General features: G+C 48.3%; 1 protein-coding gene across 1 annotated transcript in view; it reads right to left on the reverse strand.

The window, feature by feature from the left end:
- The window catches only part of SCN4A (sodium voltage-gated channel alpha subunit 4), a 157,235-nt gene that overhangs the window by 22,453 nt on the left and 109,883 nt on the right, over positions 1-24,899 (reverse strand). The window lies entirely within an intron of this gene.

Here is a 24,899-nt window from a genome sequence, read left to right on the forward strand (position 1 = left end):
GGGCAGGGACGGGCGTGGTTACAGCACAGGCTGGGCAGGGCTGGGTTAGTGCAATTCTGAGAGACGTAGTTAAAGCCAACCTAAGCCCTTAGGCTGACAATGGAAGAGCTCCTCCCTTGACCTTGCTACTGTCTCTCAAGGAGGTGGATAACTACAGCGATGGCCAAACCCCGTCTGTCTCCATAGCAAGTGGCTACACTATAGTAGCGAAGCTGCCGCAGCGCTGCTGTAGCACTTGTAGTCTAGACATACCACAATTCTATGCCCAGGCATGGCAGGTGGGCAGTGAGAAGCCCTGGCGGGGTGCGCCGTGGGGTCTTGCCTCCCCAAGGCAGGGCTTGGGGAGTGGGTCTGGGTGAGTGGGCTGCACCAGTGGCTCTCCATCTTTCCAGACTACTGCACCCCTTTCAGGAGTCTGATCTGTATGGTGTACCCCCAAGTTTCACCTCACTTCAAAACTATCTGCTTACAAAATGAGACATAAAAATACAAGTGTCGCAGCACACTATTACTGAAATATTGCTGACTTTCTCCTTTTTACCATGCAGTTTGTGGAAGCCAGTAAATAATTAACAAGGTTTTGAAGAGATCTTAATGAATGTTAGTTAGCATGAGTTAGGTTAACTGTGACCCTGGTGACGTGAGGAAGCAAGATAATGTAAGACAGAGTGAATTGTGTGAAAGTTATTACGACCTTGCAATGTGCAGTCTTGCAGTCTTGTTTTTCTAGTGAGATAGGAGGAAAGCTTATGTATAAACAATATGTATTTGTTGTTTTTTACTGTCTGTATTATTGCTAGAAATTGTCTGTAAAAGGTATAAAGGCTTGCTGTGATTGTTTGAGAGTTGAGAGACCTGTCCAGGACCCTGTGTCCTATGGCACTCTCTCCCTCCATGGTAATTACTGGAGAAATAATAAAGTATTTGATTTTGCTGCATCCAAACAAAAAGTGAGAACTGAGTTTTTCTTCGACAATTTGGGGGCTCGTCCGGGATGGCAACGCCCACGGACCCACAGACAACTACTACGGATCATTCCCTTTCGAACCCCATGGCGCCACATGAGAGGTATGAGACCTTTTGAAATCTCTATTGGGGTATCGGAGGAGGACTTTCCGTGAGGACGGCTGTCTCTCTGTTGGGCTCACGCCATCTGAACTTATTGACTGTGCAGCAGGATCAGATGCAAAGTGGTATTGGGGAGAGGCCCCAATAAGGTTAGTTTATTGCAGTACTGGGAACTGCTGAGTTGGCCAAGGAAATGCATAAGGTAATGCATAAGGTAATGCATAGGTAAATGCATTAGAATGCACCGGTGCTGAGGGGTTTTTACCGCCTCAAGAGGGGTTGTCATACCGCCTCATGGTATTGGTCCGGACCAGGTAAAGATGCATCATGGTTTAAAAAAAAAAAAAAAAAAAAAAAAAAAAGATAAAAAGGTTGAAAAAGGGTTAAAAAAAAAGACAGAAAAAGAAAAAGGAAGAAAAAGAGGCCTTGGTGTGTGTGTGTGTACACCAGTGTGAGTGGCTGTTACCGGGCTAGCCCAGTAACTAGTGGATCTTTAGGAGATCCGACCCACGGTGGGCTGACTCAGCCTGGCATAGTCCGGCGAGGAAGCTGCCTGGGTCTAGGAGTGTGTGAACCCATCTTCCCTCCCCTTTCCTTGTGAGTCTCTCCTGTGTGAGTGGAAAATGGGTAAGGGACTGTCTAAATATTCCACCTTACCCCCTAAGGGTACCCCAGCATATTACATGTACGTACATTATGGTCCTAAAACCTGCAGGTATTTAAATGATTGGAATCTGTATACGCGTGAAAATTCATTTAAACAATGCCCATTAGAAGGTACCTTCAATCTAGATAAGATCATATATCTCAGTGGAGCTTTATTCACAAAGAAAAACCTCTGTTACAGTGTGAGCAATTTGTCTAGGAACGGGTTAATTTGAAATTCGGCTTAGCCCTGAGATAAGGGAGAAGTTGTTTTGTCTTCAAGGTCATGAATTAGTGTGGACTATGCTAAGTGCTAAGTAAAAATGCTTCAGCTCCAACTGGTTGAGGAAAATAAAAAAAAAAAAGGCAAACCAAAAAAGCAGTATAAGTTACAAAACTGAGATTGCATTTGCAAAGCTTAACGGTTCAGTGAGATCCAACAGTTTTTGCAACCCTGAAGCCGGACAGGCAGCTGACCTGAACTGGAATCTCTGAAAGAGACGCCGCAGGAGATTCCAGGGTGTAAAAGAACAGCCATCCCAAGAGTGGCAGCATGTTGGAAATGCTGGACAAGCTGTATACAGGATAATCTCCCGTCCACCTATTTCCCTTCTCTGAACATTATACACAGACATACCAGTCTGGATATGTGTAAGTATTAAAGTGGCTTAAGGCTTGGGGCATTCATATTTTTCCCGAGTGATGTGGGAGCATTCCCAACACTCTCCATTGTTGTTTTATTATTTTTAATGAAGCTTTAAAATTTGATTGTATGCTCTGTCAGTTTGATCACCTGACATGAGGGATTAATTAGTAACAGAAATTTGTCACAGTTTGGTGAGCAATTAAGAATGGGGGGCATTGCAGAATTTATACCATCTATCTGTTTTACCCTTGTTAGTTTATGTTTGCTTTGTTTGGTACTGTTGGTGTTAGGTGTTAAGAATAGCATGATTATAGGTGAGCTTTAATAGAATAAGGAAACACTATTTGGTTTTGGTGCACTATTTAGCTTTGGCTCTGTTTTGTTTAACCGGTTACTGATGTTTTTCTGCTCTGTTCATTTGGGCGTTAGGTGTGTGAGCGGAACTGAACTTCTCGTTCGTAATTCCTCAGGGTGGAAGCCATGTGTGCGATGAAGCTCTGGGGTTGTCCTGAAATTTTACAGTCCCGCCCCCCCCATAGCGGACAATATAATAGAAGTAGAAAAATTTGGCTTAGACTGTAATTTTCTTTGTTTTTTTTGTAATTTTCTTTTCTGTTTAAGTGTCAGCACACAAATGGGTGGGTCTCTGGGTATGCCCCCAAAGGGGTTTGGATTATGTGTTAAGTGAATGGCCATGTATTTTTGCCCAGGTGGCAAGCCTTACTAGGAAGGACTCAGGTAGTCTTGTGAGTAGAAATGTTTTGGGGACAAGACCAGAAGGGTGGGGGCTAGTTGCGTAGCCCACCCTCCTAGCTAAGAACTGGTTGTGGAACAAGCTAGTGTCCATGGACGGGACGATTCAGCGAGGAAAAAAGGATCGGGCCCAAGCGGGAGGGCAACAGACAGAGAGATTTGGAAACTTTTGAGGGTGTAGTGGAAAGAAGGAGTAAGTGAATATAAGCATGAGGATTTCACATACTCAGGAGGATATTTGGAATGGTGATTTGCATTGGTAAAGTGGCTGTTGGAAGGAGAAAGCAATTGATTTTTAAGGGAAAATGAAAAATTGACTCTGTGTTTGCTGGGGGGAACAGCACTTGAACTTTGTGAAAAAGCTGAAGAGAACAGTTTTTTGGTGTCTTTGACATGTTTGTGAATGAATTCAGGCAAAGAAATTATTAGATTGCACTCATTTGGCTATGAACAATTTTGTTAAATCAGTTGAAGAATGTATACAGTGCTATGTAATGACATTGTATTAGGCCCTACAGGCACTATAGGTGGTGATGTTTTCTTTCAGTGTTTAAAAGCAGGAGTTAAAAGAAATAAAAACCAAGCCGGAGAGCATCTGTGTTAATGCAAATTAACTAACTGATAAGGTAGAGGCCGCTGAACCAGGGCTGTCTAAGAAGCACATACGAGAAAATATGGGGTAATTCCTCTGTTTTGCCTAGAATCAACAAGAGTATTTGTATATTTTAAGTATTTAACTGCCCCGAAGGGGTGGACCTCTGTTTTTGTCTTTCAGATAATCAAAGAACATTAATGCCAGCTACACAGCATTCAACATACTATGATTTACTGGCAGTCACAATTATGTTCTGTGTTCTGTGTTGTGGTGTTTTGCCAAAAAATTGTTGTGTTTAATATTTTCATGAGATGGTCTGATTTGACATCAAGCGAAAATGTTGCATTGCAATGCAGATACTTGTTTTGTTCAACTTAGAGTACAAAGTGTTTAGTTATATCAGAAAAATGTGATATACTACAGTCTAATACATTTTCTTAAGTAAGAGAAAGAAACTACATTGGCCAAATCTTTTAATTGAGAATTGTTGTTAAAATTTGCATACTGACAGTCTTTGGAAGCAAGGACATGAAAAGTTAACCCACTCCCCATATTGTACAAGGGATCCTTCTGGCTACCTCAGACTTTTAGCCAGAGGGCTGGGGATGGTGGATAGCTATTGGACTAGAAGTTATATTAAGTGAACTTCTCAAAGTGGGTGTGCTTGTCCTGGCTTGTTCTTCCAAAGTTCTGTAATAAGATTATTTTAGTGAAAGGGTATATGTGGCATACATTGAATGATAATACTTCTGTACTGTATAACAGTACTGTTTATGTGTTCATGGTATGAAAAAGGTGTATAATTGAAGAGTAAAAGTTTCCTTTGTAGGTTAAATGAGGAGAAAAAAAAAAAAGCCAAGTAGAGAATGGCTAACATGCGCTGGCCCCAGTCAAGGACACCGCTTGGCTGCCTACCAAGGGAAGGGGGGGGGGAAACTGGTTGTTGCAGTTACACGAGATTGGTGTGCAGCGGCCAGCCCACTCTCCTCCTTGGGGAATTTTTGTGAATATTCAGATTGATTTTATTTCGATGTCTACATGTTGTGGTTCTGGATATGTATTTGTTTTAGTTGATGTATTTACCAATTGGGTTAAAGCTTTTCCTGCAGGAAAGCAGGTGTCAGGACTGTTGTGACATTTTGCTTAAAGATTTTGTGCCACGTTTTGGCATCCCTGTGACTATCAACAGTGATCGTGGAATTCATTTTTACTGGACAGATTGTACAGGAGTTATGTGCAACTCACTGCCCTCACCACCCAGAATCTGCTGGGACAGTGGAACGCCAGACCGGGATTTTAAAGAATAAACTGGCCCAGATTTGTGCTGAAACGAACTTAAGGTGGCCAGATGCCCTTCTTTTGGCACTGAGGTGTATGAGAACCATTCCCAATCGAACGACTGGACTCAGCCCTCATGAAATTTGACAGGACACCCCATGTTGACTACTAACTGCACCCCCGCTGACCCCAGCTCAGATGGACATTCATTTGCTGGATAACATAATGCTTAAATATTGTCAGGCACTAATGAAATGTGTTCAGTCATTTTATACACAGGTGATGGAAGCACTACCAAAGGATCCTGTGCAACCTTGCCACTCGTTGGAACCAGGAGCCTGGGTCTACATAAAGATCCATCAGCGAAAGACTGCCTTGGCTCCATGCTGGAAAGGCCCTTTCCCAGTCCTGCTGACTACCGACACCGCTGTGAAGTGCCACAAACTGACTGCTTGGACCCAGGATTCTCACTGCAAAAAGACCCCTCCACATCAGAAGAATTTTCCTATTGATGATTAGCCTATTCTTTCTTCTAGTTCTACTGTGCTTCTGGACAGCAGGGAAAGAGCTCCCTTGACCACTGACAGACCAACTGTGCCTTTAGACTTTTCTAGAAAAGAGCACAGCTATTACAGGGTGATATGTGCTGGAAACCTCTCCCCTGTAGGATGCTAAACCTCGATTGTTTTGGGAAAGAAGAAGACACACTCACTCCACTGACATTGCCAAAGTCCAGGAATTCCTGACTGAAAAGGACACTGAGAACTGACCCTGGTGAAGAAACAAAGAATTACATACTGGCAGGAAGAAATTTGTGGGACCCATGCTTGGGACTGTGGTATTATTTGGATTTTGGGGTTTATTCTACAGGCTGTGCCCTGTGTTTTGGATAAATCCTTCAGTATGTATTTCCCTCCCTAATTGGATTTTACCTGACATTGCCCTTATCCAGTTTTCTACATACCCAGATTGCTCACAAGGGGCTACCATTAGATTAGCACAACAAAAAGGCCTGGGTTATTTCCTCTGGACAAAAAGGGAATTGACCAGATCCCTGTGGGCTGGGTTATTTCATCTGGCCAATAGTGTAGTAGCCATTTGGACTGTTCTTCCAGGCCAAGAACGTGATAAGAAATTGGGGCAACTACAAAAGGCCACTAGTCTTATTTTTGAAGCTCAGCTATCTTCAGTACAGGCTGGAGTTGCTGAGTTACATGTAATTTCCACCCTTAGTTCTATGACCCAGAAGTTACTGACAGAGATGTTATTGAATATCACTGAGGCTGGGAAGGCATTGCAGTGGGATCTGGACTAGACTTGGCCCACTGCCCTTACAGACGTCAGGAGTACCCTCTGATCTGTGGTCATGAAGACATACTTGGACACTTTCTGGATGGAAGTGTGGACATTCACAGTGCTCCTTCCAAGCATATGGACCGGTTAGGGTGGGTGTGGGCTCCCACATACCGAATCCTGCTGGGTCCATGGGGAGGATGCCTGTGGGACTGTAATTGTTTACCGAGACATCTGGGGAAATTAGACCACCTGGTATCTCCAACTGATTTCTAGACAGTACCCCTAGAATGACACCTGACATTTTGGATGAGAATAGAGAGTCAATGGACATTTTGGCCGTTAGAACCACCACAGCTCAGTGTATCTATAAACTGAAGCTAGGGGAAGTTGTCACTGTTTATGACAATATTTGTTGAGAGGGTGGAGGTCAAGGAACTACCCTGACGGGACACCCATTTTTTCAACCTAATGATAGCTGTGTATGCGTTAATGCCACCACTTTACAAGATATACATATTGATCTTACCACTGCTGCAGGCAATTATATCATTTACTGGCCTGCAGATAGAATGCAGATAGAATATTGTAAGTAGCTCTTGGATTTTAGGTATATTTTGATTGGACTAGAATAATGCCTGATCAGTTTCAAAATTTGCTTTCATTGTTACCAAAGGTTCAAAGAATCTCTGAATTGCAAGGGCAAATTCCCATGCTTTAGAATATATATCAAGATGGAAGGAATGCCTATCATACAGCTTATAGAGTGTTTATTTTATGTACTAGGTATGATGTTTTGTGCTTTGTGTTCGCAATTGTACAACAGCCCCATTATATTATTCCTATGGGATTGTTATTGTTTGTAATGTTGTTAGTTAATTTAGGATTATATTATTGTTGTTGTTGTTGTAAATATTGTAAGAATAGCAATACCTTTCATGTTCATGCTAATTATGCATTGTCATTACGTCCCATGATGGTTGACATGTTTGCTGTGGAATCTGAAGTCCATGGTTTCATGCGAATTGAGATTTGAAATTGTTTGTTGTACTAGAAGTACAAAAGGGGGGAGTGTGGAAGCCAGTAAATAATTAACAAGGTTTTGAAGAGATCTTAATGAATGTTAGTTAGCATGAGTTAGGTTAACTGTGACCCTGGTGACGTGAGGAAGCAAGATAATGTAAGACAGAGTGAATTGTGTGAAAGTTATTACGACCTTGCAATGTGCAGTCTTGCAGTCTTGTTTTTCTAGTGAGATAGGAGGAAAGCTTATGTATAAACAATATGTATTTGTTGTTTTTTACTGTCTGTATTATTGCTAGAAATTGTCTGTAAAAGGTATAAAGGCTTGCTGTGATTGTTTGAGAGTTGAGAGACCTGTCCAGGACCCTGTGTCCTATGGCACTCTCTCCCTCCATGGTAATTACTGGAGAAATAATAAAGTATTTGATTTTGCTGCATCCAAACAAAAAGTGAGAACTGAGTTTTTCTTCGACAAGTTATAAAAGCGATTGGAATATAAATATTGCACTTACATGTCAGTGTATAGTATATAGAGCGGTATAAACACATCATTGTCTGTATGAATTTTAGTTTGTACTGACTTTGCTAGTGCTGTTCATGTTGTAAAACCAGGCAAATCTTTAGATAAGTTAATGTACCCTCTGGAAGACCTCTGTGTACCCCCAGGGATAAATGTACCCCTGGTTTAAGAACCACTGAGCTGCACAACGCCCAGGGGGATCAGGGAATGGGGGTGATTGAAACTTTTGGAAACAGGAGTTTGTTAGTCCCAAAATGGCAATTTTTAAAATGAATATTTTCACCAAAAATTGTCATCTTAAATAAAAAGTTCTTGGTGAATTTTCTCAGGATGTTTTTATTCACTTTTGTTTTTAATCAACAACATGATGGAAGTGGATACTGATGTCTGCAAATGATTTTTATGTTTTGGATAAAAATTGCAATACAAATTTGTTGCAAAAAATGTGGAAACCCACAAAACTGCTGGGAACTCTACAAAACGAAAACCACCATAGGTAATAATTGGAGATATACCAATCTCCTAGAACTGGAAGGGACCTTGAAAGGTCATCGAGTCCAGCCCCCTGCCTTCACTAGCAGGACCAGTTTTTTGCCCCAGATCCTGAAGTGGCCTCCTCTCTGTTGCCCCCGCAGGCAGCTACAGGATCAGACTTTTTCCGTTTAAATCAAAGTGGTCACCCACTTCTGCTTCAGGTGAGATGTTACAGGTAAGAATCAGGAAGCCAGAAGCTGCAGAATCAAAGGAAGGAAGCAGCACAATTCCTGGGGTGGCTTGCATCAGAGAGCTTTTCCCAGCAATGGTGGTGCAGGGGGAGAGCCGTGTCACAGCCCATGGGTGTGCTGATCATATGGAGAGAGCTCACCCCTGCAAAGGAGTTGCCACTTTTGATGAGCTGTGTTTCTCGAGCATTTCCCAAGTCCCCAAACACCAGCTGGTTGGGAATTTTCTAAAGAAACATTATTTTCATTGGAAAAATGCTGATTTGACTAAAGCTAAACTGTTGGTGAGAAAGGGCCAGTTTGGCTGAATCTCCCACTTAGAATTTTTTTTTGAAAAAGCAAACAAACGTTTGGAAGTGTCAAAATGTCACGTTTTGATAATTTCGAGTAAAAAACCTTGGTTTCCCAGTTTAAAAAAGTTGTCTGCTTGCAATTTTAGTTAATTTACACTAAAAAAAAGGTGAAAAAAGTAAAACAAATGGAAACATTCGAAATGAGCGAAATGACACATTTCATTTGACCTTGTCCGGATTCTTTTTGGGATGATACATGTGCAAAATTTGTCAAGATTCTGCTTTTTGTTCCAATTCAGAACAGAAACACTTCCAAAAGCTCACAAGATCTTGCAGGATGGAAAAGCCATTTCCCACCCAGCTCTATCCAAAATCTCTGAATGCTTCTCATTGCCCTGGTCCTGTCCCTGGGCTACCAACTCCACTGAAATCCCCGACAAATGCCCTTTGTTATAATTAGACCAGCAGAAACCTGGGCTCCCGGAATTCTGTTTATCTCAAATATTTCTGGCTCCACTTACTCTGAAGAGCTTTTAGGACAAAGTTCACTCCAGTGCAAAACCTGGATTCCAAATAGTTTTCACCCAGTAGAACTGACTCTGAATCTTGCCTTGGCTGGGCTCCCAGAAAGCACTCTGCAACCTCCAGTGGGTTAGCTAAGAAGAGAAAAATCTTAGCAAATCTCCAGGGATCCTCCTATTTTTATCTGTCTTTCCAGCTTCAATAGCCAGTTTTATCCAATGTGCTGAGCAGCCATGTGGTAGGTAGAGACACATCTACAGACCTGTACATTCTACACAGCAACAAGAGACCCCACGATAAGGACCTGATATGAAGGGGTATCTTGTGTGCAATTGGCAAGTGCACGGTAGGGCTCATCTCCCCCAAGGTCACTAGCAAGTGTCAGGGCATTCAATCAATCACAGATGAGACAGAGATTCTGGAGCCAAGGGGCGCAGGTGGCGACTTATGGCCCCATCGCTCATACTGGGCATTGTATCCACCAGGGGGTGAGATACGCCAGTTGCTCTGCGTTGATTCACTGGACACTGCAGCCGACAAGGTAGCCAGTAGCCAGCCGATTTGGCCATGTTGCCCTGTGGAGCTAACATGCCCCAGTTTCTCACTGGAGTTCAGAAAGTGTGGGAAAGGAAGGAAGCAGAGGAGGATCAGAAGCGCTAGGACAGAGCTAAGCTCACCCATGCTCCCACATATGAGGGCCACACATGAGCCATTTGCCACAGGAGCTAGCCCGGCCAAGGTACACGGTAAGGTAAACAAATTGTTTCAAGTGCCTGTGAAGGGATCCAGAAAGGCAAAGGAGACGCATGAGCCAGGCTGGTGAGACTGACAACAGATGCCTCCATCCCAGCCATTGCTCCGGCCAATGCTTGGAACAGCTTCTGAATGTGGGTCACTGGAATACCCCAGCTGCTCCAAACACAAGTAGAAAAAATTCCCTTCCAGCAGCCCCCAGCGCTTCCCGCTCTCCGCACTTTGCCGCCAGTAGGCAGAACCCCACATGGAGAGCTGTGGTTGGCATCACATACACGGCTTCAGAGAACGCTCGGTATTGTTCTGTTCTTCCCTTCCCTATCCCCGTCGCTGGAATTCATTTTGGCTATGACCATGTCCTCTGAACTCCCCCAGTGCCTCATGGGAGGTGTAGTACCTATGCAGACTAGCACAGAACGGAATGCTTCTTGCCCCTGTTCACTTAGGTGAGCCAGGCTCCCTGGCTCGACTTTATCTCCCTTGATGCACTACAGTCATGTGACTCCCAAGAGGCACTGCGACCATTCAAACAAATGGAAGGCTGTAGTGCATCATGGGTGGTGTAGCCTTCCCCATAGAGGAGAATGGGAGCATGAGGTATCTGAACTATACCTCCCATGAGTCACCTGCATATTTTGTTACCTTGTTGTTTATTTCCTCTCTAGACTGCTAATGAAAATGCTACAAAGACCCCATGGGAGAGCTGCCCCAGCACACTGACCCTTTCTTTAGGACCTTCTGGTCAGCTTTCAGTCCCCTGTTTGAATGGATTTTTCAAGGCAGATCCTGTGGACACAGTATCCAATGCTTCTCCTATACTAATGTATACTTACATCACAGTTACCAGGGGCGGCTCTAGGAATTTGGCCGCCCCAAGCACGCCGGTCTCGCGGCTCCAGGGGACCTCTTGCAGACGTGCCTGCGGATGGTCCGCTGCTCCCGCCTGCCGCCCTCCCGGCAAAATGCCGCCCCAAGCGCACGCTTGGCGCGCTGGGGTCTAGAGCCGGCCCTGACAGTTACTATCGAACGTGTAATCAATGTATAATGCAGAGTGTATTATAAAAGAGGCAACAGCCGCTCCATAACTAAGGCTCCTGCAAAGTTCCCCTGTTTAGTCCCTATGATGACTTTGCCTTGGAATATTGGAAAGTACCATATTTACTGTGACGGCAAAGAAGAATGTTTCTGCAAAGTTTGAGAAGAATCTGTCAAGCATTTTTGAGTAACAGCCCATGAACAAATTCCCTTGGATGTGAAATAGCCATGGTAGCCTAATGTTCCCTCTGGCTCAAAAGCAGCTTATCCTGCTTGACTGAATCTGGAACTAACAGATTGTAAGTGAGAAAAGTTATTAATGATTTTCTTTGAGGTTCAATCCTGTTCCAAATGATATCAGTGGGAGTTACGGGGCTGATCCTGCTCTCGTTGTTATCAACAGGAATTTTTTTATTCCTGAGAGCTGGAGCGAGCTGTGTGATCAGAATTTTCAAAAGTGGATGCTGAGGATTTTTGAAAACTTGGCCCTAGTTTAAATATTTCTAACCTTTATTTTCTTTTATTCTTCAACTCCTGTCTCTAGTTTTTAAAGTGGAACCAATCACTGTTATGCTAAAAGCAGCTTAACCAAATAATGATAACAACATTTTAGGTTGAGGAGTAGGGTATGAGTTGGAGACACAAGGGGTCAAATTTTCAAACATGCCTAAGTGACTTAAGAACCTAAGAGCTATTTTCAAATCAATGGGAGTCAGGTGCCTAAATGGGACTCATTAAAAATCAGTGGGACTCAGGTTCTTAAGTGCCTAAATCACTTTTGAAAATGGATCTCATGCTCCGAATCATGCAGATACTTTTGAAAATTTGCCCCTTTAACTGATCATGAATTGCTTGCGATTCAATGGGATTCCGACAGATCTGTTCACAGTTTGAGATGATTTGCCAAGTATTTTCTGTGATCGTCCATCAGGTGGTTGGTTGCTCACAAGCCATCCTGATATTCACAATACAAAGGCCAGACTGTCATATCCTGATTTCCAATAGCTTAGACCTTGCTGGAGGAAAGCGATTGAAATCAATGGGGCACAAGTGGCCACAGATGCTGTTCGATGTGAGAAAAGAGCACAGTCCATCCCCCAGTACCCAGCTCTTTCGACTGGACACCTGCATGCAATGCTATGTGTAGAAGAGCTGAGTTAGGCATTTCTTGAGTCATTCCTTGTTTCTGTTCCCTGATTGGATGGCTTATTTTTAAACCAAGGCCCCTGGTGCGTTAGCAATACAATTCCAAAATATGCTGCTTACATGTCTGCCACTAGGTGTCATCCTAACACAGTGGGAGAGTCCTGGACTTCGAATTAGGGCTTGTCTACACTGGAAACACATAGCTGCGTCTCCGGCGTGTGAAATCCGCACCGCCCAGGGATGCAGATATGCTGACCTCACCCCCAGTTCTTCTGATGACCTGGCGACCGCCTCTCGGGAGGTGGCTGAATGACAGTGATGGGAGAACCTTACCCATTGCAGTAGTGACTGTCTATACAACCATGATGCAGCTGTGGCACTGTAGTGTTTCAGGAGCAGCCTTTTAGAGTCACAGGGGTGAAAAAGGCCAGATCACCTAGTCCCTGCATAGCACAGGCCACCGACACTACCCAGCACCCGCACACTGACCCCCAACAACCAAAATGAGCCCAAAGCATCCAGGGCCGGCTCCAGGCACCAGACGAGAAAGCATGTGCCTGGGGCAGCACATTGTAAGGGGCAGCATTCCGGCCAATCTTGGGGCAGCACATTCCCGCTGCCCTGCCGGGGGGCAGGAACTAGCAATCCCCATTGCTCCCCGGGCTCCCCGGGACGCGCCACTCCCCACCGCCTGCACCGGCCTCTGCCTCTCGCGCTGCTCTGAGCCTGGCCCGGCCGAGCCGCCTTTAAAGGAGAGCCTGAGCCAGCACCTCCTGCAGCCCCTGGGGGCTCTGCCCGGCTGGAAGAAGCACCCCAAGGCTGGAGGAGGGAGCCCCTCTTGCCTGGCTGTGAGTGGGTTGCAGCGCCCTGCGAGCCGCCTTCACCGCCCTCCACGCGCTCCCTGCAGCTGCCTTTCTTTTTTTTCCTTCGGCAGTCCGGCAGGCAGTAGGAGGTTGGTTTTTTCCCTTCGGCAGTCCGGCAGGCAGTAGGAGGTTGGTTTTTTCCCTTCGGCAGTCCGGCAGGCAGTAGGAGGTTGGTTTTTTCCCTTCGGCAGTCCGGCAGGCAGTAGGAGGTTGGTTTTTTCCCTTCGGCAGTCCGGCAGGCAGTAGGAGGTGTTGTTTGTTTTTTGTTTTTTGCTTGGGGTGGCAAAAAAGCTAGAGCCGGCCCTGAAAGCAGCACAGCCCTCAGGACTATGACGTGGCACAGGCAGAGACCAGGAGGCACTGAGGTGCACCAGTGCCCGAGGGCAGGGGAATGACCCAGTGACCCGCCCCTCACACTGCAGGCGAAGGCAACACCCCCTGCCCCAAGCTCACTGCCAACCTACCTGGGGGGGAAATTCCTGCCCCACCTCACATACAGCACTCGGTTAGACCCTGAGCTTGTGAGCTAGACTCACTGAGAGAGAGAGAATGGCTCTGGCCCGCCCCCAGAACTGGGTTTGCAATGGCGCCAGTGGTGCCAGGCCCACATCTGCTTGGCCTTCTCCCCCTGAGGCCCTGCCCAACGCTCACTCCCCTCTGCCCCCTCCTTCCCTTGACCCCCCTCACTCCTCTCCCCAGGCCAGGCCCACAAAATGTTAATCTGGCTCTGCCCTCCCGCTCCAATGCCCTGTCTCCAGCCATGCTTTAGGAGATCACCCCCTGCCCCCAGGGTATGCTGCGGGGAGGGAGCGAAATCTCTTCCTGACCCCTGCAGATGGCCAGCTGAAGCCATGAAGCATGAGGGTTCTTTAGTTTATTGTTGGTGCCACCACCAGAATCCATCCAGAGAACTGGAGATGCAGCAAGTAGCATGGAGGGAGAGAAACATGGGCACTGACCATGTTAGTGACCATTGAAGGCCACCTCCTTCAATCCTACAGCCAGGCTACGGCAGTGAGAATAGTGCCAGCCATGATTTCAAGCAGGGCCGCCCAGGGTGGGGGGCAAGTGGGGCAATTTGCCCCAGGCCCTGGCCCCACAGGGGCCCCCATGAGAGTTTTTTGGGGCCCCTGGAGTGGGGTCCTTTACTCGATCCGGGGGCCCCAGAAAACTTGCGGGGCCCGGGCCCCCGGAGCTTCTTCCGCTCCCGGTCTTCACCAGCAGGGGGTCCTTCTGCTCTGGGGCGGAAGGACCCCCCGCCGCCGAATTACCACTGAAGCGGGACCCGCCGCCGAAGTGCAGCTGGGTCTTTGGTGGTAATTCGGCAGCAGGGGGCCCTTCCTCTCCGGGACCCGCTGCCAAAGTGCCCTGAAGACCCGCTGCGGGGGCCCCCTGCCGCCGAATTACCACCGAAGACCCAGCTGCACTTCGGCGGCGGGTCCCGCTTCGGCGGTAATTCGGCGGTGGGGGGCCCCCGCCGCGGTCTTCGGGGGACTTTGGCAGTGGGTCCCGGAGCAGAAGGACCCCCCACTGCCGAATTACCGCTGAAGCGGGGGCCCCCTGCCGCCGAAGAACCCAGGCCCCCGGAATCCTCTGGGCAGCCCTGATTTCAAGGGTGAATAACCTCCAGCTTTGGGAGGGAAGTAGCCATCCAGGGCACAGCCAGAGAAATAATGACTCAAACTGGGCGACTGAGTTTCTTAGAAGCAGTAGGAGAATCTGTTCCTTGTGTGGAGAATCAGGGAGAAAAGCTTAGTAGCGGATCACACCCATTCCTCGTAATTCCGCCACAGGGAGTTCCCAGCAGCTACCCAAGGCTGGGGCAGGGTGAGCAGCCCAGAGAGCATGCAGGCCTGGTGCACAAGTCAAAGCTAGGTCAGTGTAACTAGGGAAAAATCCACACTCCTGAGCGCAGTAGCTATGGTGACCGAACCCCAGTGGAGACGCAGCTATGGAAGAACACTTCCGGCTCCCTTCCTACCATCACTCGGGGAGGTGGAGGGAAACCAGTGATGGAAAAACCCCTTCTAGGCTACTGAGCCTTTAGGTCACATGTGGGTCATGTGAAGTCCAGCTTTTCTGTGCAGTCACAAGGGCTAGAAACATACTTCTTTAAAAACGTGAAAGCAGAGACTCTCACCTAACCACCTGACTCCAGGAGCTGGCGCTTTAAGTCATAAAATATTATGGGACTCCTGATAAAAATTGTGACGGTTGGCAACACTGAGTGCTGGAGGCAGAATGCCTCTTGGCGTTCCCATGTGCACACTGCTACGTCCCTTGTAGAGGCGCCGTATACCCCTCTCCTGCTTGGCTGCTCAGCTCCGCTGCTCTGTCCCGCCTCTGGGGCTCCGTGTCCGCCTAAGGCAACCTCAGTGCGGGGTCTGCAGTTCTCCCCAGCCCTTACACAAGCCACAGAAGGTGGGACAGATGTTCCCTTGCTCCTGCCCTCTTCTGCTCTCCAGACCCTGCTCCCACAGATGCACTCGGCAGACTCTAGTGGCAGTGATGAAATCCATGATGCGTCTGCCCCTGAGGACGCCTGCAGCAGAAGCAGGTGTGCACCATGGGTGTGGGCACCATGGGTGTTGTGAACTGTCTCCAATCAATTTCTCCTGCTGTCACAAGTACTATTTGAAACAGGTCATGAAGAGCCGGCTGGGGGCAGGAACCTGGCACTGGGGTTGGGGTGGGGAGGCAGGAGCAGAGAAGCAGCCCAAGGCACCTGCTAGGTGTCCCAGGCACAGGGCCTGGCAGTGAGCACTGGGCTGACAAGAGAGAAAGGAGGAGCCAGCGGTTAAGGTGTCTGCCTGGGGCTAAATCCCTGCTCCACAACAGAGCCTGGGGCAGATCACTGAGACTCTGTGCACAATAACGGCCTGCCCCACCTGGCAGGGGGTGGGGAGGGTAAAGACATTAGAAGACTGTGGGGTGCTAAGACCCCCTTGGCAAAGATGGGGCTGTAGACGTACTGGGCACAGGGCCTGGGGAGAGCTTTCTGGAGGGTCCTGTGCAGTGGGTGTGAAGTGCTGTTCACTTCTGTGGTGGAGGCAGATTGAGTGCAGGTGGGAATTTATTTCTGTGCATGACATTCCTCCCTTCCCCAACCAGCCACACCCGCAGCCGATTAAAGTCCACGTGCGCTAGGCAGGGGCCGTGGGCCTGGTGTCCCAGGATGGGGTCAGAATCTCAGTTTTCATTTCAAAGGAAAACTTGAACCTCAGCCCCAAGTGGAACTGCTCTGGGGACGGCTTCCTGAGTCTGCAGACAGCCTGAAGCAGTAGCTCTGAGAGGGGGGAACAGCCCTATGCATCTCCCTGGTGTGTTACACTCAGGCCCCCTGCTTATACCAGCCCAGTGTGTGTGTGTTTGGGGGGGAGGGAACCCGCTGCCTCCCCACAATGGCCCTGCTGGGATAGTATCAGCAGGGCCTCAGCCGCTTGGATGGGTGAGGGCTGAGTCCTCCCTCCTCTGGGACAGCGCCCAGTCCGCCTGAGATCCGGGGACACTGGGAATGGTGGGAGGTCTTGGCTGGCCCAAAGAGGAGTAGCGGTGAGACCCATGCTGGCCTATGGCTCTTCTCTGTGTGTGTTTGGGGTGAGACCGTCACTTTCCACCCCCGCCCCAAGCAAGGAAGAGACCATGAAGTGTGGGTGAGGGGCACAGAGCTTCTATCGGAGCTGCTGCCTCGTTCAGTGCCCCAGACTCTGCTCCACTCCCCCCCACGCATTTGCCCATCCATCCTGCACATAGCGGGGGTGGGGGGGCCTGTGTCTGTCAGGAAGCAGAGCTTGGGCTGGGATTTGCGGTGGCCCAGGGAGCAGCAGAGGAGACACTCTGGGGTGGTGTGTCTGGGGAGGGGCTAGGAGAAGCCACAGGGGGCATGGACCCTCCAGCACTGGTTGCAGAGTCCCTCGTAGGGACAGGCTCAGAGCGGCTCTGACAGAGCCAGGCCAGTGGGAAGGGATGGGGGGGGCAATATGGGAAGTAGTGGGGATGGGAGGGCAGAGGCAGCACCAGGGGCATGGGCTGCAGGGACTCAGACTTCCCCAGCCCCAGAGTCACTCCCAAACCTACTGACTCCCACTGCACCTCCAGCCCCCCAGCCCCAGAGAGCCCCCCAAATCACAGAGACCCTAAGCCCCAGAGAGCCCCCAAACCTCACTGCTATTTCACCCCCAAAGAGACCTCCAAACCCACTGAATCTCACTGTACCCCCATCCCCAGAAAGACCCCCCAAATCACAGAGACCCTAAGCCCCAGAGAGCTCCCAAACCTACCTCACTGCTATTTCACCCCCAGAGAGACCTCCAAACCCACTGAATCTCACTGCACCCCCATCCCCGATCCCCAGAGAGACCCCCCAAATCACAGAGACCGTAAATGCCAGAGACCACAAGCCCACTGAATGCCACTGCACCCCCAGCCCCACTGAATCTCACTGCACCTGTATCCCCAGAGACCCCCCAGCCCCACTGAATCTCACTGCACCTGTATCCCCAGAGACCCCTCAGCCCCACTGAATCTCACTGCACCTTTATCCCCAGAGACCCCCCAGCCCCACTGAATCTCACTGCACCTGTATCCCCAGAGACCCCCCAGCCCCACTGAATCTCACTGCACCTGTATCCCCAGAGACCCCCCAGCCCCACTGAATCTCACTGCACCTGTATCCCCAGAGACCCCCCAGCCCCACTGAATCTCACTGCACCCCCATTTCCACATCCCACTCAACTCACAGGATGTATTTTATTGCAATGATTGGAATGAGGCCTGCAGCCTCTATTAAAACACACATGTGCCAATGGCTTCCTGAGTGGAAGGTTGAAGGTGCTGATGTGATGTGATGTGATGTGTTTATCAAAGAACTTGTGAATTGTCTGTATCAAGTGTGTGAAAATGTAAATTGGCCGGGTTATGACAGACTCCGCCCCCCTTTTCTCCAGGCCACATTAAGAACTAGAGCCGGAGCAAGGGGGATATTGATCCCCTGAAGAGGATTCCTTACAGAAATGGCCAGTGTCTGCCACTGCCCAGCTCCTGTGGGCGGAACTTAGCCCCATCCTTTACCCTACTCCTGCCCCAGCTTGACATGTTCAAGGGGGGAGCAGCTCTGTGTGGCCCTTCCTGCCTCCATCCCCCCCAGGTTCATTCGCTTGACATCAGACGCTGGAAGAAAACAAGCCTCAGCGTCCAGCCAGTTACAAGAGATTCCAATTCTCCAGGTGAAATCCTGGCCTCAGTGAAGTCAATGGCAAAGTTACCAGTGACTTCAGGGGGGACTTCATCTCTGGGCCGGTGTCTGTAGGACTCTTGGCACGGCCCAAGCGTCTCAGAAAGGCTAGCAGGAATATGGGGATCTCCCTGCTGGGTATGGCGTGTGGCTGCCAATGACAGAATCACCCAGTGGAGCATCCCTCTTTCATGGGTCTCACACGTGCCAGGGACACTCGGCAACAGCTGCACACCTGGAGCTTGTCATTGCCCAGAGACTCGCCTCCCAACTCTGCAGCAGCGAACAGTCGAGGAGCAGGCTGCAAGTGAGAGACTCAGAGGAAGCGTCTCTGATATCTGCTCCTGGGGCGCTCTTTGCACCCAGCTCCTGGCTGTGCCTACAGGATCAGCACCATGTGTAGTGCTGGCTGCAGAAACTTCACCGGAACTACAGTCCATGCAGGGCCTGTGCAAGGATATTTTGCCCCCTAGGCAAAACTTCCAGCCACTGGACCAGTAAGTGCCAAGACTGATCCAAGGGCTTGTCTACACAGCATGTTACAGGCCAGGGTGTGAATCTACAGCACACCAGTTTGCTATGCAGTGATGTCCCACGTGGATATTGCTACATGGCAGTGAATGTCCCAGAAGCCGGAGCGGCTGCAGCAGTTGCCAGGGGACGTTACTGAGCAGCAAGCTGGTGTGCTGTCGATTCCGACCCTGGCTTGCTGCACTGGACCTTCCCGAGGAGCCAAGCCCCATGTGGGATGTGGCTAATGCTACAGAGAAGCAACAACTGCACACAAACAAATGAGCACAGCCAAGGAACTGGACAGTGATTTCGAATGTGAGCTGAAATCAAACAAAACATTTTGCTCAACCTGAAGCAATTTTTTTCAGACATTTCAGAATTGCCAGTGAACTGGAAAATCCATGATTCACCCACCTGCACATCTCACAGCTCCGGCATAGCCAACGGAAGCCCTTCAGAGGCCTGATACAGGTGTGAAAATTCGATTGACCTAGCTATATTGCTCAGGGCTATGAAATGTGGTTAGGCTGACATTGGCGTCTGATGAAGTGAGTTTTAGCCCACGAAAGCTTATGCTCAAATACATTTGTTAGTCTCTAAGGTGCCACAAGTGCTCCTCGTTCTTTATAACCACCACTGTAGATGCAGCTAGATGGGCAGAAGAATTCTTCTGTCGACCTAGCTACTGCTTCTCGGAGGTGGATTACCAACCCCTCCTGTCAACGTAGGAAGCAGCTGCACTGTGGCATGGCAGCACTGCAGCAGTGTCTCTGTAGTGTAGCCATACCCTGAGTCCTGGGCCGGCTCCAGACCCCAGCGCCAAGCAGGCGCGTGGGGCGGCATTCGTGGCAGGCGGCATTTGGCTCCGGCGGACCTTCGCAGTCATGCCTGCGGGAGGTCCACGAGCCCAGGACCAGCGGACCTGCCGCAGACATGACTGCGGAGGGTCCCCTCTACCCACGGCTCCGCTTGAGCTCCCGCAGGCATGACTGCGGCGGGTGCGCTGGTCCCGTGGTTTGGACGGAGCTCCCGCAGGCATGCCTGCGGATGCTCCACCGGAGCCGCGGGACCACGGGACCGTCCGCAGGCACTTCTGCCCCGGCCACGGGACCGGGGAAGGGCGGAGCGGCGCGCCGCCCTGCTTGGGGTGGCGTAATTTCTAGAGCCGCCCCTGCCTGAGGCTGTGGCTACACTTAGCACTTCAAAGCGCTGCCGCGGTAGCGCTGCCGCGGCAGCGCTGTGAAGCGCTAAGTGTAGTCAAAGCGCCAGCGCTGGGAGAGAGCTCTCCCAGCGCTGTCCGTACTCCACCTCCCTGTGGGGAATAACGGACAGCGCTGGGAGCCGCGCTCCCAGCGCTGGGGCTTTGACCACACTGGCGCTTTGCAGCGCCGCAATTTGCAGCGCTGGAGAGGGTGTGTTTTCACACCGTGCTGCAGCGCTGCAAATTTGTAAGTGTAGCCAAGCCCTGAGTCTCCAGACTGCATATGTTGTAGCTGTTCACTCTCTTGACAGGCAAACCCCTCCATAACACTGATCAGTCCAGTAGCTTTTCTCCCTGCACTACAGATATGGTGGCCCAAATTCAGTGCTCCATGAAAGCAGTCCTCGTTATGATCTGACAGACTGGTATTTCTTGTTCAGCCAGTCAAGTTTGTTTACATTTCCAGGAGATAATGCTGCCCACTTCTTGTTTACCATGTCACCTGAAAGTGAGAACAGGCATTCACATGGCACTTTTGTAGACGATGTCACAAGATATTCACGTGCCAGATGCGCTAAAGATTCACATGTACCTTCATATTTCAACCACCATTCCAGAGGACATGCATCCATGCTGATGATGGGTTCTGCTCGATAACAATCCAAAGCAGAGCGGACCGATGCATGTTCATTTTCATCATCTGAGTCAGATGGCACCAGCAGAGGGTTGATTTTCTTATTTGGTGGTTTGGGTTCTGTAGTTTTTGCATCAGAGTGTTGCTCATTTAAGACTTCTGAAAGCATGCTCCACATCTCGTCCCTCTCAGTGTTTGGAAGGCACTTCAGATTCTTAAACCTTGGTTCAAGTGCTGTAGCTATCTATAGAAATCTCACATTGGTACCTTCCTTGTGTTTTGTCAAATCTGCCATGGAAGTGTTCTTACAACGAACAACATGTCTTGGGTCATCATCCGAGACTGCTATAAAATGAAATATATGGCAGAATACAGGTAAAACAGCAGGAGACATACAATTCTCCCCCAAGGACTTGAGTCACAAATTTAATTAATGCATTATTTTTTAACGAGCATCGTCAGCATGGAAGCATATCCTCTGGAATGGTGGTTGAAGCATAAAGGGGCATACGAATGTTTAGCATATTTGGTATGTAAATACCTTGCAATGCTGGCTATAAAAGTGCCATGCAAACGCCTGTTCTCACTTTCAAGTGACATTGTGAATAAGAAGCAGGCAGCATTATCTCCCATAAATGTAAACAAATTCATTTGTTTTAGTGATTGGCAGAACAAGAAGAAGAACTGAGTGGACTTTTAGGCTCTAAAGTTTTACATTGTTTTGGTTTTGAGTGCAATTATGTAACAAAATAATCTACATTTGTAAGTTGCACTTTCACGATAAAGAGATTGCACTACAGTACTTGTATGAGGTGAATTGAAAAATATAATTTCTTTTATTTATCATGTTTACAGTGAAAATATTTGTAATCAGTAATAATAATATAAAGTGAGCACTGTACACTTTGTATTCTGTGTTTTAACTGAAATCAATATTTTTGAAAATGTAGAAAAACATCCAACAATATTTAATAAATTTCAGTTGGTAGTCTATTGTTTAACAGTGTGATTAAAACTGCGATGAATTGTGATTAATTTTTTTAATCACAATTAATTTTTTGAGTGAATTGCATGAGTTAATTGTGATTAATCAACAGCCCTAATAATTTCCCCTGGGCTTGTTTATTAGACTCATTTTCATGCAGGCTCAAATCTTATAGGGTTTTTTCCTTTCGTGTCTCTCCATTGTTATGTTACTGCAGCCCACGTGATTCCCAACGTCTTACTCGCTGTCAGTGCCTTCTAGGGCATTAGCCAGCAACACAGACATCAGAAACCTTGTGAGTTTTAGCTCTAAGATGCATCGTTTAACGATTACCCATATTAAACTCCCTCTGCTTCGTCTCAGGCCCCCGCTGCCCCCATGCCATGGGAGCCTGGCTGCAGCTGATCCTTTCTAAGGTATTAACAGTGGATCCAATTTTAGTGGCGTCAGCAAATTTCATCACCTTCCCCCAAGTCATTTATAATCGAATTGGAAAGCTACAGCCCTGGCACTGACTCTGTGGCCGCCCACTGGTATCTGCTGATATCAACAACGACCTGATGTCCTTTCAACCAGGTAGTTTTCGGGTTTATATCCCTGTACTCCACAGCAGCAGGGGTTCTCTGTGTATTAGTTAAATCACACTGTTTACAGGGTGCCATAAGTATTAACATGAGGAACAAATATTTAATAACAGGCTCTTCAGTCTAGCAGAGGAAGGTCTAACATGACCGCATGGCTGAAAGTTGAGGCTAGACAGATTCAGACTGGAGATAAGGTGTATGTTTTTAACAGGGAGGGTAATTAACCATTGGAGCTATTTACCAAGGGTCATGGTGGATTCTCCATCACTGACAATATTTAAATCAAGATGGGATGTTTTTACTAAAAGACCTTCTCTAGTTCAAAGAACAGTTATTTCAGGGAAGTTCTCCAGCTGTGTCATACAGGAGGCCAGACTGTGTAATCACCATGGCCCCTTCTATGAATTTCCATTTGTAACTCATCTTCTTAGCAAGTTCCACTGGGCTGCAGTTCATAAGAGATCCAGAGTCTGACTTGGGCGATGGGGGTTCCTGGGTTTGTGTGAGCCAGGAGCTCACATAGGAAAAAGGTTTGAAGTCTAAGAGGGTGTAAGTGTCAAGGAGTCCAGGAGGAATTACCCAGCATGTGAAAGGGGCCCAGAAGGGATTAGGATGAGAAGTGATGGGGAAAGGAAAGAAGGGAACATGTGGATCATCCCCAAGGGGTGGAAGCCCCCCGTACTGCAACATTAAAAAGAAGCCGGCACCAAGCCAGGGAGAACTGACCGTGCCCTTGGTTCTCACAGCTCCTGTAGGAGCCATGTTGCCAGGGGGTCCATGCAGCCCCACATCGCAGAGGGGTGAGTAGCACAAAGGGCTGGGGAGGGCAGGGCAAGAAATTGTTGGAGGCTGGATGAGCACTGAATGAGGCAGGGTCTAGTGGAAAAACCAGTCTGTGATCATGTAATTAACGAGTGTCTCATGGTGTCTTCACACAAGAGGGATGAATGAAAGTAGCACAAGCAGCCTTAATTCTGTCATTTACTAATTTCTGAGAGCTTGACACTGCAACCTGAATTGCATTGTTAACATAGGGTGTTTGTGTTTTAATGTCATTTCCTACGTTTTTAAAAAAGTCAATGGAATAAACAGAAATTCCACCATGCAGAACCAGGCTGTCGCCAGTACAAGTAGCCATCCAGCACTCAAGCTAATGGGCTGACCAGTAGCAGCAGGCGGCTTGCAGGGGGATGAGACACATGCTTTGTCAGTGGGTTTCACAACTACTGGCTGACACCAGAGGACTGTTGGGACTCAGGAATGTTGGGTTTGAGTCCAGGTTCTGGAGAGGAGTGCGCTCTAGTGGTTACAGACCTTTCCACCCTTGCTCCCTGCCCTTGCCTCCTCATCTGCTCCTAGTCCTGCTCCTAGCCCCCATTCCTTATCCCTCTGCCTTAAAGAAAAGCAACTTCTTCCTTCACCTCCATGATGCCAAGGCACCAGCTGGAGCAGTAACTTGAAGAGCACTGAGAGATGGTCTGCCTTCCTTCTCTCAGTTTCAGTGGATCAGCAGCTTCCAGCAGCCTGGAGGATCAATTGCACATAAAGTCCTGCTAAGCCCCTGCAGCTCTAGAATGGAGCATGGTCAGTCACTTGGGGGTGGGGGGTGGCACATGTGCAGTTAGGGTGACCAGATGTCCCGATTTTAGGGCAGTCCCATTCATACCAAGGAGGCGTGGGGGCTGGAGCATGCTCAATGTGGACGGAATATTTAGAAAATGTAGCTGCCAAACTCTAAGAAACCATTAGTGAACATGTGCTTACTGTATTTGCCAGGGGCTTATCATTTGGCTGATTTTCATCGGGATGGCAAAAGGCACCTCACTGACCTTAGGGCAACTCCCCTGACCAAATTTCAAGTCCTTGCTTCAAAGCACAGGGGCCCTGGACCTTCTCAATGAAACAGTTGTAAGAATTTTTTAACATGGACAAACCAATGTATTAGTCCCTAATCTTATTCTTGGAAATGGCTGAACAGTTTTTTGCTGAACTGTTCCAGAATAACTCCTCCTGAGGCATATGCCCAGCATGGAAAACTTTAGCAAGAAAGGACACATTTTGGAGCAGTTAGAAGCAACTGAAAATAGGGTCTTACGGAGAGTGTCAAGCAACTTCAACTGTAGGTGGCACTACCAACTTCTCTTATAATGAGAGTCATGTGGCCAAATCGCAGTTCATTGCCTATCACATGGACAACTTCTCCCTTGGTGTTTTAGGGCTGAGAAAAGAGGAAATTATCCCTATGAACAGCAATTGGGGGAAAAAATAAGGCCAAAAGTTTTGAGTCTGGTGCTTAAAGTTAAGCACCTAAAGAAGTGGCCAGGTTCTCAGAGGAGGAGCCCCAGCAGTGGCCACTGACTCCAACGAGGCCAAGAGTGGAAGGTGGTGAGTAAAAGCCACAGTCAGTGAGCTCGCTTCCTTGTCACATCCCACGGAGCCATCCAGAGGCAGCATTGCCTTTGTGGTGAATGGAGTTAAGAGGTAGATGGGTACGGCGGAGTGTGCCCCTAGAGAGGACAATAGCTGAGAGCTGTCATATCCCAGCAGTTCTCTGCTGCTGTACAGTGTGCAACTTCTACAGAACATTTTTTTCC

Source organism: Mauremys reevesii, linkage group 17 (genome assembly GCF_016161935.1).
Source record: "Mauremys reevesii isolate NIE-2019 linkage group 17, ASM1616193v1, whole genome shotgun sequence".
NCBI lineage: Eukaryota > Metazoa > Chordata > Testudines > Geoemydidae > Mauremys > Mauremys reevesii.